The 12,553-nt window shown below is 42.8% G+C and overlaps 1 long non-coding RNA gene across 1 annotated transcript; it reads left to right on the top strand.

Moving 5' to 3' along the window:
• The first annotated feature begins 11,172 nt into the window (after positions 1-11,172).
• Positions 11,173-12,507, top strand: LOC136937013 (uncharacterized). Its single transcript, XR_010875203.1, has 2 exons — positions 11,173-11,703; positions 11,835-12,507. It is a non-coding gene; the product is annotated as an uncharacterized lncRNA (long non-coding RNA).
• Positions 12,508-12,553: the final 46 nt, after the last annotated feature.

Raw genomic sequence — 12,553 nt, 5'->3', positions numbered from 1 at the left:
TTAGAATCAGAATTCGGTTTATTCGCCATGTATGTTATACAAATCGGAATTTACTGTGGCAAGGAGGTGCAAAACACTTAACATATACGAATCTTAAATTAAGTAAAAGTACAAAAGTTTAACTATTTCTAAGAACTAAACAATCTAAGAATACAACAATTTAAATATAAAATAAAATATATATAAAAATAAGAATAAATCTAATATTTTATTATATTTAGTTTAAACTCTTTAAACACACGATTTTTACACTTTATTGTGTTCCAAGTTCAAGGGAGTCAGATGGCTGAGCGGTTAGGGAGTCGGGCTATTAATCAGAAGGTTGTTGTTTTCATTCCCGGCCGTGCCAATTGACGTTGTGTCCTTGGGCAAGGCACTTCACCCTACTTGCCTCGGGGAGAATGTCCCTGTACTTACTGTAAGTCACTCTGGATAAGAGCGTCTGCTAAATGACTAAATGTAAGTATGGCTCTTTAACATGGATAACGACATTATGTGCTTTGAGACCCACAGTTGAATGCTTAGAGTCGACTAAATCATTTGTGACTTCTCACAGCCAGTGTTAATTGAACACAAAGCGTATTCATTTTATTAGTTGAGTGTTTGTATAGGTCCAGTCTTATAAGATTACTACTTCTGGTGTTCAATTTAACACATTGAAATGTGCATGTCTTTCTCGCTCCAGTCAATGTTACTGCAAGTGTTTGCCACATGACCAATGTTCCCAGTCACAAACTGGCACCATATAGATTTGCAGTGCTAAATAAGAGGGTGAAATAGCATATCAGGGCATCCCACCCAAGCTAGTGACATACTGCTCACTGTCAGTTCTGGTGTATGTAGGCTTGGTGTTCGTAACATGCAAGGCAAACTGACCAAACTGTGACGATTAAACCCAATTGGATGTTTTCATGTTCACCTTAGTCCATTCTGTTCTCTTACATCCCAACACATTCAGAACCCAGTTGAATTGAGAATGACTCGTTTCAGTCCAGGAGACAAATGACTTCCCCTTTGGCAGTGGTATTTAGGAGGAGTCAGAGTGGGGCTAGCCCCTGTGACCCTGACACATCATTAGCTCATCAGGAAAGATGAGCTAACAGAAGGCCCTGTACTGTGATTTGCTGACTGCCAGCGAGACCGTGTGTGTGTGTCTATTTCTAGGCTGATGATGGTCTATTATACACATTATTAAAAACAACAATGGCTAGCAGCATTCACAGTGACCAGAAACAGCATTTTCAGGATGTCTGCACATCTGAAAAGTGTGTGTGAGAAAGAGAGTGTTTGTGTGTGTGTGTGTGGGCGAGAGAGAAAGAGGAGGAGATAGAAAAGGTAGACCACAAATTTCCCAAAAATATCTCAAAAGACTGTGGCAAGTAACCAACAGGCATCTCATTAACAGATCCCTCTGGAGTATATTAATTCACATTTAAATTCATCAATCCGATTAATAAATACGAGACACCAGATCACTGAATGGATGAGTGGACTGACGCTGGATGCACTAACTAACTGACAAAAGGTAATATATATGGGATAGATAGGGACAAGGCATCTGGCCCTTTCACGGCTCATTGAGTTGATGGAATACTAATAAAAGCCATATGACAACAGCATACTAAGTGTGCAATTAATATTCAAAAATATTCCTGCGCCGCATGTGGTGAAGACCTGTTTGAGGCTCCCTCGTTGGCAAAGTGACGGCGCTGTCTCCCGGTAAAAAGGGAGACGTCCTTATCAACCTCATTCCCGCGCCCCCCCTCCGACAGAACGGCAAGGTCTCATGGCAGATCGGTCAGTTTGCTGTGGGCTATTCCGGATATACAGGGCACACACAGCAACCATTTGTCTCATGTTTGCAAGTAGGGGGGCCTGCCAAGCGTTCTGTCAGTAAATAAATAACATTGTGTGGAGACAGAGCTCTTCCTTTAGGCTAATAGAGGAAGCTCACAGAGTCATTTAGCAAATTAATCAAAGCCTTGAGTGATGGCACGGCTCCAATGAATCTTCACCACAATTAAAATCCTCCTCTCAGGAACAAGCACCAGGATGACAGTAGAGTTATGTATCCAGTACGGTTGGCAGACTGGTTATCTGGTGTATGCGATACCATTCATCTCGCACCAAATCTCAACATTCCAACCCAATGGATTTGTTTTTGGACGTTGATGGAACACTCGATGCGTAAAAGAGAAGGCAATGAAATATCGTGACTTTCAATTGATCCAGTCTTTTTCTTCCTCTCGAATAACCCCTCGATGCCATTCTCGCTCACACTAATATGTCTGAGGAAATCTTTGTTGTGGAGTTCCCAGGAGCTCTCCTGAGGCTTACGTCTATTATACTAGCCTGTCTCCTGAGCCGATCCAGCTAGACAGACAGGCCAAACAAGGAGGAAAGAGAGCAGACCACAAGTCTCCTGTGACTTCTGATTGTCAGTTCCAGAGCTGAAGCCGAGCTTATCGCCCCAACTCTCTCCTTGTGTGATGAGAAAGAGCCATCCTTTGGATTCAGAGAATTGCCAAGCCCTGCCATGTTATGGCAGCACTTTTATTGTGGAATTGGATTTGCATCCATTTTATGCGAGAGGACTTCATAAGGCAGGAGCGAGCCCTGTGGCTCGAGTTGTTTTGGTAAGAGTAATAAAAGATAGATACATAGAGGCATAGCTACATGACCTGTGGTTTATTGAAGAGCACATAGTCTCCTTCCCACTTAACCCACAACTGGCATGGTGGCAAGCTACTCTGTTGCCACTAAGTAAAGCAATATTCGCTCTTTTCATAATGTGTGGAGGGCACCGCACATTGAAAGTCTCCGAATACCAGAGTATGAAACGCCCCCCTCATCCCCACTTCTACTTGAATGCCCCGCGCTGCTGCAGACCCTGTGGTGGCCCTTAGCGGGTGACCGCACCCCCCCTCCCAAACAGCTTGGACATCTTGAACAAACTGCTTGTGTCCACTGTGTTCAGGCTGTCAGCGGAATGGGGAGATTGTCCAGCATTTCTCCAGGGTTTACTTTACCATCCCAGTCAGAACCGGGGTGGCCTGGCACATAAGCTTTTCAGTCCCTCTGAATGAGCCATGTAGGGAAATTGATGATGCGTCTAATAAGAAGCGCCTTTTCTTTTTTGGGCTCACTGTAACCATATCATTCCAGGGAGATAAAAAAGGAGTGTTTATTTTTGGCCATGGCTCTCTTCTGGAGGGTCTTATCTGGTAGCCCCTGTCTCTCTTCGTCTCCGCCTCAGGCCTCCAGAGTGTGCCGTCTTTTAGAGCCAAAAGCAAGTCCCTTTGAACGCTACAGGCCCTCCCCTGTCCACTGTGGAGGGGTCAGGGAAAAGCAATTTACATTTTAACACGGGGCCAGCGTGCGGAGTGGTGGAGAGCCGAGCCCTGTCCGACCTCATGCGCCAGGGCTCCCTGAAGGGCGGATTCTCTCCCATCGTTTCCTGACATCCCCTTAATAGAGAGGCATAGCCACGCAGCAGCCAAAGTACTGACAAAGTAGACATACTGTCCCTCGCACACTGTTTTGTGTTTCTTTTTCGGGGCACTTCCACTTGAAGAGTGCACAGTCAATCCATGGTGCAAATGTTGTGCTCAGAAGTCAAGAGTGAAGAAAACTGGGCTTTGTATAAGCTTGCATTTGTATACAGCGCAAATAATTCGGGTTTATGATTGTTTTTTGTATAAAATGGTCTTGAGAAATCGTTCAGGTGACCTTCAACAAAATGGTGGCTGCATGCTTCAGTAAGTTTATCAGTTCCACAGAAAGCTTTGCTATCAGGGGCTGAGATTGTAAATGGATGATAGCTGCCTTTTGCCAAGGTTACACAAAATGTTCTGTGAATAATGACACTACCATCAGTCATTTTGGGCTCCCTCAGAGGAAGTCCAACAACCAACACCGTGATTCAAATAGCCTACTTAAGCACCAAGGTGTCCTGTCCACCCCATTGTTTTTGTTCATCTATGTAAAGTAATCATAGAATTCTCCTTCTACGGTGTGTGTGTAGTGTATGTATCAGAATCAGAAATCAGAAAGGGATTTATTCGCCATGAAAGTTTGCACAGACAAGGAATTTGCTTTGGCAGGAAGGTGCATACAATAAACATATACCTAAAATTTTAATATGTGGACTAACTATACTTAGGGTACATAAACTAGCAGTACTAAGTGGGATTAGAATAGAATTAAATATACAATAAAATATAAATTGCCGTAAATTACAAAATACTAAATTATAAAAATACAAAAATACAAATATTACAAAAAATACAAATGTACAAGATACCATGTTGTGGTGCAGTGCAAAAGCAGAGTGTTTTAAGCAAGAAGTCATTTTGAGTCAGTGTGGTCCCTTGGCCTTGTTGAAGAGGCCAACAGCGGAAGGGAAGAAACTGTTTTTGTGGCGTGAGGTATTGGTCCTGATAGACCGCAGCCTTCTGCCGGAGGGGAGTGACTGAAACAGGGAGTGTCCAGGGTGGGAGGAGTCGGCCACAATCTTCCTCGCTCGCCTCAGGGTCCTCGAGGTGTGCAGGTCCTCGAGGGTAGGCAGATTGCAGCCAATCACCTTCTCAGCAGTACGGATGATACGCTGCAGTCTGCTCTTGTCCTTGGCAGTGGCAGCAGCGTACCAGACGGTGATGGAGGAGGTGAGGATGGACTCAATGATGGCTGAGTAGAAGTGCACCATCATTGTCTTTGGCAGGTTGAACTTCTTCAGCTGCCGAAGGAAGTACAACATGCAGTATATACTGCATGTTCCATGTATGCATATGTATATACTGTATTTTCAAAAATTCTATATAAATATGGGCTAGAGGGGAAATCTATTTTTGTGCAGATAAACATCTCAACAAATACTTTGACACCAAAATCAGTTTCCTCTGTCTCATGCCTTCATACACCAAAGGCTCGCTTAAAACACAATACAAGATGATAACATCTTTAAGATTTTCATCTTTCTGTAGCGTAGGTTCCTACAGACACCTCGGAATAAGGGCCAACTTTTTGAAACGTGCCATATTTCTCGGCCGAGTATATTGAGCAGAAGGCATTTATAAAAATGTTAAATGACAACGCCCTCTGAGCCAGGGGAGGGGCCGGTGATGGATAGCCCAGAGCTCAGTGGGTAGTGCAGGAGATCCTGGGTGTGACTCTTTGATCAATGTGTTGCTCCTCATAGCCAGTCAGGAGATGTAGCACCTGCCATGTTCAGACCCATTGTTTAATCCAATGCGTCATTCCCACACCATTGAAGGTTAACGACATAAAGATAACCCATTAAGATATCAATAAATCACTTGTACATTCATCTCTCGTTTTTTGGGTCCTTTCTATTGGATAGATATTAGATGCACACACACACACCCACCAAAAGAAAAATCTGGCATTTTTTGTAGTTTCCATCTTGTGCAACTTGTCGGTTTTATCTTGACTGAGGGATAGAGCTGGCTTTCGGGTGCATGTTTAGATAGCCCAGATAGTCATTATCGGTCCAAGGTAAACCGGATTCAGACCCTGGGTAGAAGAATGACTCACTCAGAAGTCGCCGGATCCTGTCGCCCTCTCCTCCACACCAGACTGCCATGTTCACTGTTAAATTGGGCTGCTAATCAATTAAGAGCCGGGCACACTCATCCCTTCAGTCAGACGCATAAATGAGGCAAGTAGAATCAAAGCACAGGCTTTGAGTAGAATGGATCACAGCAATGCAGGGGACAAAAGAAAAGGCAGACAGACTGATTGTAGGCTTGTGTGTGTGTGTGCCTGTGTGTGCTGAGATGTTTGGAGAATTTGAGTGGGTTTTCTCGATTTCACATGCGATGTTATATACATTTTTGCATACTACATACCTTAATAATTAGGAAGAATACATTTTGATTTCCAACTTGAATTCCACTTTCGGCTTCAATGCTTCACTTTCGAAGTTTCATCTGTTGCAGCCTCCTCTCATACTCGTTGTGATCCACACTGAGTGAAATAGCCACGTCATTCCTAAATCAGAATTAAGCTGGTAGTGTCAAGTATCTGCTTACTGCCATTTAGTCAACATTAAAATGGTCTTGATTTGAGCTGTACACGATATTTAGTTCGCCATTTGCTTTCACGTTTTCTCATTCAAAAGAAAAGCAATTCTTGCTGCTGTATATGTTGTACATGGTGTACTATGTGGTGCGGTGCATATCGGAATGCAACATCATGGCAGTCAACAGCCACACAACAATTCAAACGTGCACAGCAGCCCTTATCCTGGGGTAGGTGGGTCGTTTCAGCACGTCTCCAGATGTGCCTTTGAGGATTGTCCCAAACAGCCAGGGTCCGGTCAGCCTTGCCTGTCCTCCTGCGACGCACACGTCCGCCAGCCTGTTTGCAACTGCTCGTTTGATCGCTCCCGATTAAGACGCATCCCTTTGACTTTCACACTTCAGCCGCATTAGGGCGTTTAAAGGCGGACTGGGGGCACGTGGAGACTGACAATGCACCGAAGAACGAGCAGTCATTTCCACAGTCATTAGGACCGTTTAAGTATTTTATTCCGGCAAATCCAGCCAAGGGACACCAAAGTGGGATGGTTGGCTGTGGTACACCGTATAGGCTCAGAGAGCTTACTTGTAGTCTAAACAAAGCAGCTACTTCCCAACATATGTGCAAATGGAAAACTCCTACTTCGAAATGGTCTGGTCGGTGTTCCTTGGTTACAGAGCCTAAATGATTTTGAGGTATGTCCTTTAGGTATGGAGTAATTAATGTAATGAGACCGTCTAGTTTATCTTTGCTCAGGCCTGTTATCAGGAGGTATTTCCTTATCGCAAATAGACATTTAATTAGGAACCCATTCCAATTAATGATTTAATTAATTTAAAGTTGGTGAACAGAGCTGACTCAAATAGATAATTCCCTGGTTGAATTACAGGCCCTAAAACCTTCGGACAGCGGTTCAGCATCTGGTCAACTCATTCACTCAGCTTCTGCAAATATCGACATTTTGAAGTATTCATTTTAAACAGCCAAATCCAAATCTGTCCCACTCCCATTCCAGATAGTCACTGACTCAAACGTGGTGTTTGGATTGTTTCCATCAGCAGTAATTCCTGCTATTCCCCACTAGACCATAAATTAGCTGGCATTCGCAATTTGCAATGAATCTTAATACTGGCTCTTCCGCTCTGTTCTGTTCGTCTAACTTAATGTCCAAATTGTTCCCCTTGCACCCCATAGCTTTGCCCTGCGGGTTTTAGCTTTTTGCACGGATGCAGGAAGACTCAATAAATACACACAGCCATAAATCATTACTGTTCTGTATGCTTAAATAACTCCCTGGCCTCTGCCCAGCTTTGGGCCTAGGTTTCAGCTCAGGGGTGCGGTGAGGGTGGTAACCATGGTGCAGAAAGCGAACACACAGGAGTGTTCTTGACGCCAGACTATCACCCAGACTATCACCTTCACCCTGGCAGCTGTGAGAACAGGGGACTCACCTGGTTACGATCAAGTAACCTGGTTGTCTTTGTCAGTTCATGATATGTACAAGAAGGACCATGTCCCTTCAGGTTGGGGACTGAGCCCACGTGTGAGTAATCTTCTCAAGATTTATGGCAATCATTTGCTAGTATGATGATGAGGTTTGTGGTAAATGGTTGAATCTGTGAAAAGAAATTCACATTGTTATGTTAAGGAGGTTATTCGTTAACCTGTAATTTAGAACTGTTATAGTATGATGGTAACTCAATGATTTTCTGAGAATCATTTTTTTATTCCCTTGCAACCAATCTTTTGAAGGATGAAAAGGCTTTAACAGTGTATCGCTCTTTTCTTTTCTCTATACCCTTTCTCCAGGGATTCTGTCACATCACCTGTAGCATGGCTCTTAGAAATAGCTCTGGAACAAATGAAATCCCCAGACTTGTTGTCAAGATCGTAGGCAGCAAGCAGGTCAAGTATTTCATCGAGGAGCCAGAAAAGTATGTTCACTGGGATCAGTAATGACTCTGCTGTGTCAGAAAGCGTTTTCAAAACCAGGCACCCTTCTGTCTCAACACAATTCTGTTCTCGAGCCATCTGTACACTGCTTATTATTGTAGGAATCTTGCAATCCCTGGTGTGTCTATTTACTATGCAGGCAGAGAGAGGACCAAATCCAGGATTCAGGGCCAGATGTTGTGGATGAGAGGATGAAGGAGGGCCCAGTCCAACAGACTCCCCAGCCACACTCTAGACTACCAGGATTTCAGGCTAAACTGGGCATAGTACCTCATGGTGCACTTGACATGGTAAAAGAACCCAAAAGATATACATTTTCTCAGCTCATTTACCATTTCCCATAATGTGGTTTGAGGCTGCTATATATGTGCCTATGAGGGATGATGTGAGTAAATATTAGCATTCATTTAAAAAGATTTTTTACGAAGCAGTACTTTTTCCTCAAGGCCCGCAACAGACTGTGTTTCACAGCGCCATCTGGTGACAGAACCTTCTCATACATTCACCAGGGGAATCATCTTGAGAGGACAGATTCTAAAGCAACGGCAGGAGTTGCGGACATCACAGTGCAGGCGAGTCTATAACAAGGAGGATGGTATCCTGTTCCTTTCAGATAAACTATACTGAAATATATTGTGCCTGCCATGTTCGCGATAAACACTATGCTAAGGATTCAATTCAATAAAATAAATTACGGTCCATCCCCATAGGGTTGAAAATTGTATTTAGATTGTCTTAATGGTCTTAATTGTCAAACTATACAAAACAAAACTAAGATAAACAAAACAACTTTTTATGTTTGTATGAGACCTATTAAACTGTTATACAACTGTTGTAGGAGACCTATGAAATTACATGTATCTTAAAATGTCAATTAAAATATCAATAGCAGTAGGGATAAAAAAGGATAGAATGCCTGAGGGTTTGTCTGCAATGTCGCAGGGAGACCTGTCCGAGGGGGGTCAAGAAGAAGACTGGTTGTGTCTGGCCATCCGTGAGGAGCTGTGTGATTGGCCCGCCTCATCCCTGAGAGGAATCGAGGACAAACTCGTTGCTCTTGACTCCTCCCTCCGTGGGACCCTGAAACAATCCCAGATCATTGATGTATTTCTCAATAAGGAAGTTCCACTAAAATTGCCTTCGTTTCACCTGCTTCTAAAAGCCTTCTCTGATGTTCACAACCCAGACAAGGTACAGTCAACCAGAGAGAGAGAAGAGAGTTCTCTGAAAGGTTATTTAAAAAGTCTGCATAATCAGTCATGGTGTCTAAGTTGACAGCAAGCTCATGGTAAAAACAAGAAAGTGCATACAGTTAGATATAAGTTGTATCGCTTTAATACTTTTTTCTCATAGGTACATTACAAAGGCGTTCTTCGGTTTATAGGACGGGTCATATTCCCTCAGGAGCTACAAGAGTGCAGCCAGGTAAATCGAGCAAACTTTCTAGTTTATTCTCTGGTCTAACAAAAACAAACGTGGAGTCAATAATGACACGTGGCAATGAGCGTTCATTTATCACTCTGTGCTTTTTTGTTTTGTTTTATGCTCTCGTTGATGTATCTGTAATATTCTTTCCATTCACAGTCAGAGGCTGGGCACGTGTCACATTTATCACCAGTCCACAGGGATTCAGTTTCAGTGTGTAGCCTGGATTCTGTCAACGATGCGGAAACAAAAACATGGCTACAAAGGTTCCAAAGGTTGGAAAGAGCTATGCACTTGAGTGACCCAAACAATACTGGTAAAGTATAGATATGGCCTTTCAGTCTGTCCCTAATAGTAAAGAAATAATCTGTTTACAACTGTGTGAATTAAAACCTCTATCTGCTATTTTAGGGTACATGGACAAGGACATAGCCAAGCGTCTTCTTCAAAACTACAACCTCATTCTGGACTTGAACCTAAGTTCATTGAGAATTAATGAGGTAACTTGTGGAGCAAAGAGCCAGAGAAAGGTTCACTTGGACTCAGCTCTGCAGTACCTGAAGCAGCTATGATTTACAAGCAGTGCTGTTGGAAAGTGTGTGCAGTGCTTGTGTGTGCTTGACTCTTCATATTTGATTTGTAATTCTTAGCATGAGAATGTCTTATCTTGATTTCAATAGTTGTAATGCAGGCCCCATTGACAGACAAAATTGGCACTTTCTCATGGCTTAAGGAGTGTAATGGCAGTTTCCTCTACATGAGTATTGAGAAATACTTTCCTTAATTAAACTACATTATTGAATGACTCAATGTAAATACAAAACTCCATACCCAAACTCCAACTGCAGGCCTGAGCCTAGTCCCAGGTCTACTCACTTGGCTCAGTGTCTAGGTTTGTTTGCTCCTGGTGTATGATGTGTATGCCAAGATAGAGAAGCAACTGGTCTATATCTCTGCAGCTTCTTTGTCTGTTTCTCACATGTATTTCTCCTCTAAAATCTCACAGTGGGCTACTTCATGGTGTCCTGTTTCAGTAACCTTAAAACTTCCTACCAGTATCTACGAACTGCTGAATCATTTCATCCTGGTCTTTACGGTGTTCTTTGTCCACTCTGCAGAACATCTCTAGATAGTCCAACTCGTGCCTGTCCCCCAAAAATCATACATTAGCCTATATTGCAAGTTGACTAGATTCAAGATGGCAGGGGAAGACATAAGATCTACCTCTTGTTATAACGTCCCGCCTTCCTCCATTGACTAACCAGTTATGTTTTGCGGAACTATTTTTGTGCTGGCAGAGTAGCTAATTATGAAATAATCAAAATAATCTGTTATCGCTTTGTAAACTAATAAACGGCCCTTGTAGAACTGTAACAACTTGTTACATTCAAGGTCTCGCGTTATTGCAGAATCAGAGGGCTCTCAAGTTTTGTAGCAGTTTGTAGTTTGGCGTGAGATTTTCATACCTGTCAAAGTGTTGGTGATGTTTTCTGTTTGGCTTTTTCTGTATAACTCGAGACAACTATCATCCCAGTATGCCTGCTCCTCGTCCATTAATTGTAGGGGGGTGGGGGTGGTAGTATTGCATGCCGCACCATGACCATGTGAATGCTGCCGATGCCATGTGCTGTTGTAAACAATGCAACTAGTGGAGGCGCCGGGCAAGGTGTTCAGTGTTGCCAGATTGGAAATGGCGAAAGTACGGAAAAGTATCGTACCAAAGGCTCAAAATGATCGTATTTAGAGGATAATTATCTTGCATCTGGCAACACTGAGAAGGCGGTCGACCAATGACAGTTCTCTCTACAGTCAGAGTTCAGGCAAGAAGGTGGAACGTAAGGGAGATACCCTTTTCAAAGCTTGTAATAACTAGTTTGTGAAAGACCGAAAGAAACAGATATCCGACGAAGTAAAATCCCGGGCGATTTTGGAATCCCTGCCGGACGCATTTTTTAGGTCTCGAAAAGAGGATCAAATGTCCGGGTAAAAGAGGACGTCTGGTCACCCTTGCAATACAGTACTCTACTACACACAAGGAAGTAGGGTTTACAGCCTAGCCGAGTTTCAATTCTGCAAAACTGAATCCAAAACAGAACAATAACTTTACTGTGAATAGAAACGCCCAATACATAGGCTACTACTGCAACTACACTCCACACATTATTGGCATTGATTGGAAATCTAGTGTGAAGATCACTTAGGATAATTGTGAGATGGCTGAAACAGAGTACCGACTGCAGACAACCAAGTCCTATGCAGACGCCCTACAAACACGTTTTAACAGAGGTATGGCGATTATTTTATATCGACTCGAGTAACCTTTCATTGTATTTGGCTGTATTTGGTACAATGACCATAGAAGAAAAATAAAATCATAATTATGGCGTTAATTAAATATTTACTTTCAACAGTGAGAGCTCCTGCAAAAACTACAGCAGGCCTCCTTGCCCAGAATGATCAACAGACCAAGCTTAGGAACCGTCTCTTTGACCTCATGAAGCAGCATCCTGAGGGGTTAACTCTGCCTCAGGTGAGACTGGGTTGCCCTGACCTTGTCAACCCTTTGGTCCTGAATTCCTACCCCTCCACCAGACAGCTTCTGGGCTCTTTAACTGATGTGGTGAGACTACAAGGCATTGGTGTCCAGACACTCGTCCTCCCAGCCTCTAGACAAAACACAGACGGAAAGGAGACATAGTCTCCACAGAAGCTGCAATTGTGCAAAATGGGACCAGACACAATTCAAGCTTGATCAAGCATGGACTCTATGGAGGGATTAAATGGACATTATACAGTATATTGAAAACTACGCATAATCTCCCTTAACTCAGGCTCATTGCAAACAGGGACCAAGGGGACACACCACGATCCTGTTTTTAATCTATTTTTATTTATCATGGAAAGCTGTTTTATGAAAACACATTTGACATTATAATTCAAATAATAGAAAGGACATTTAATGTTTGTTTGTTTTTATAATTTGTATTTACATTTGATAGCGAAGCATAATGCTTACAATATTTTGGGATTGTTATGCAAAAACATGTTTGTCTCAAGGGGCACTTCAGGGATTAAAATCTTTTGTCATGGTGTCAGGTTCCAAGGTGGTAATCTTTTATTTAGTATTGCACTATAA

The sequence above is a fragment of the Osmerus mordax genome, chromosome 27, assembly GCF_038355195.1.
Source record: "Osmerus mordax isolate fOsmMor3 chromosome 27, fOsmMor3.pri, whole genome shotgun sequence".
Classification (NCBI taxonomy): Eukaryota; Metazoa; Chordata; class Actinopteri; order Osmeriformes; family Osmeridae; genus Osmerus; species Osmerus mordax.
This window is presented reverse-complemented; position numbering and strand designations above follow the sequence as displayed.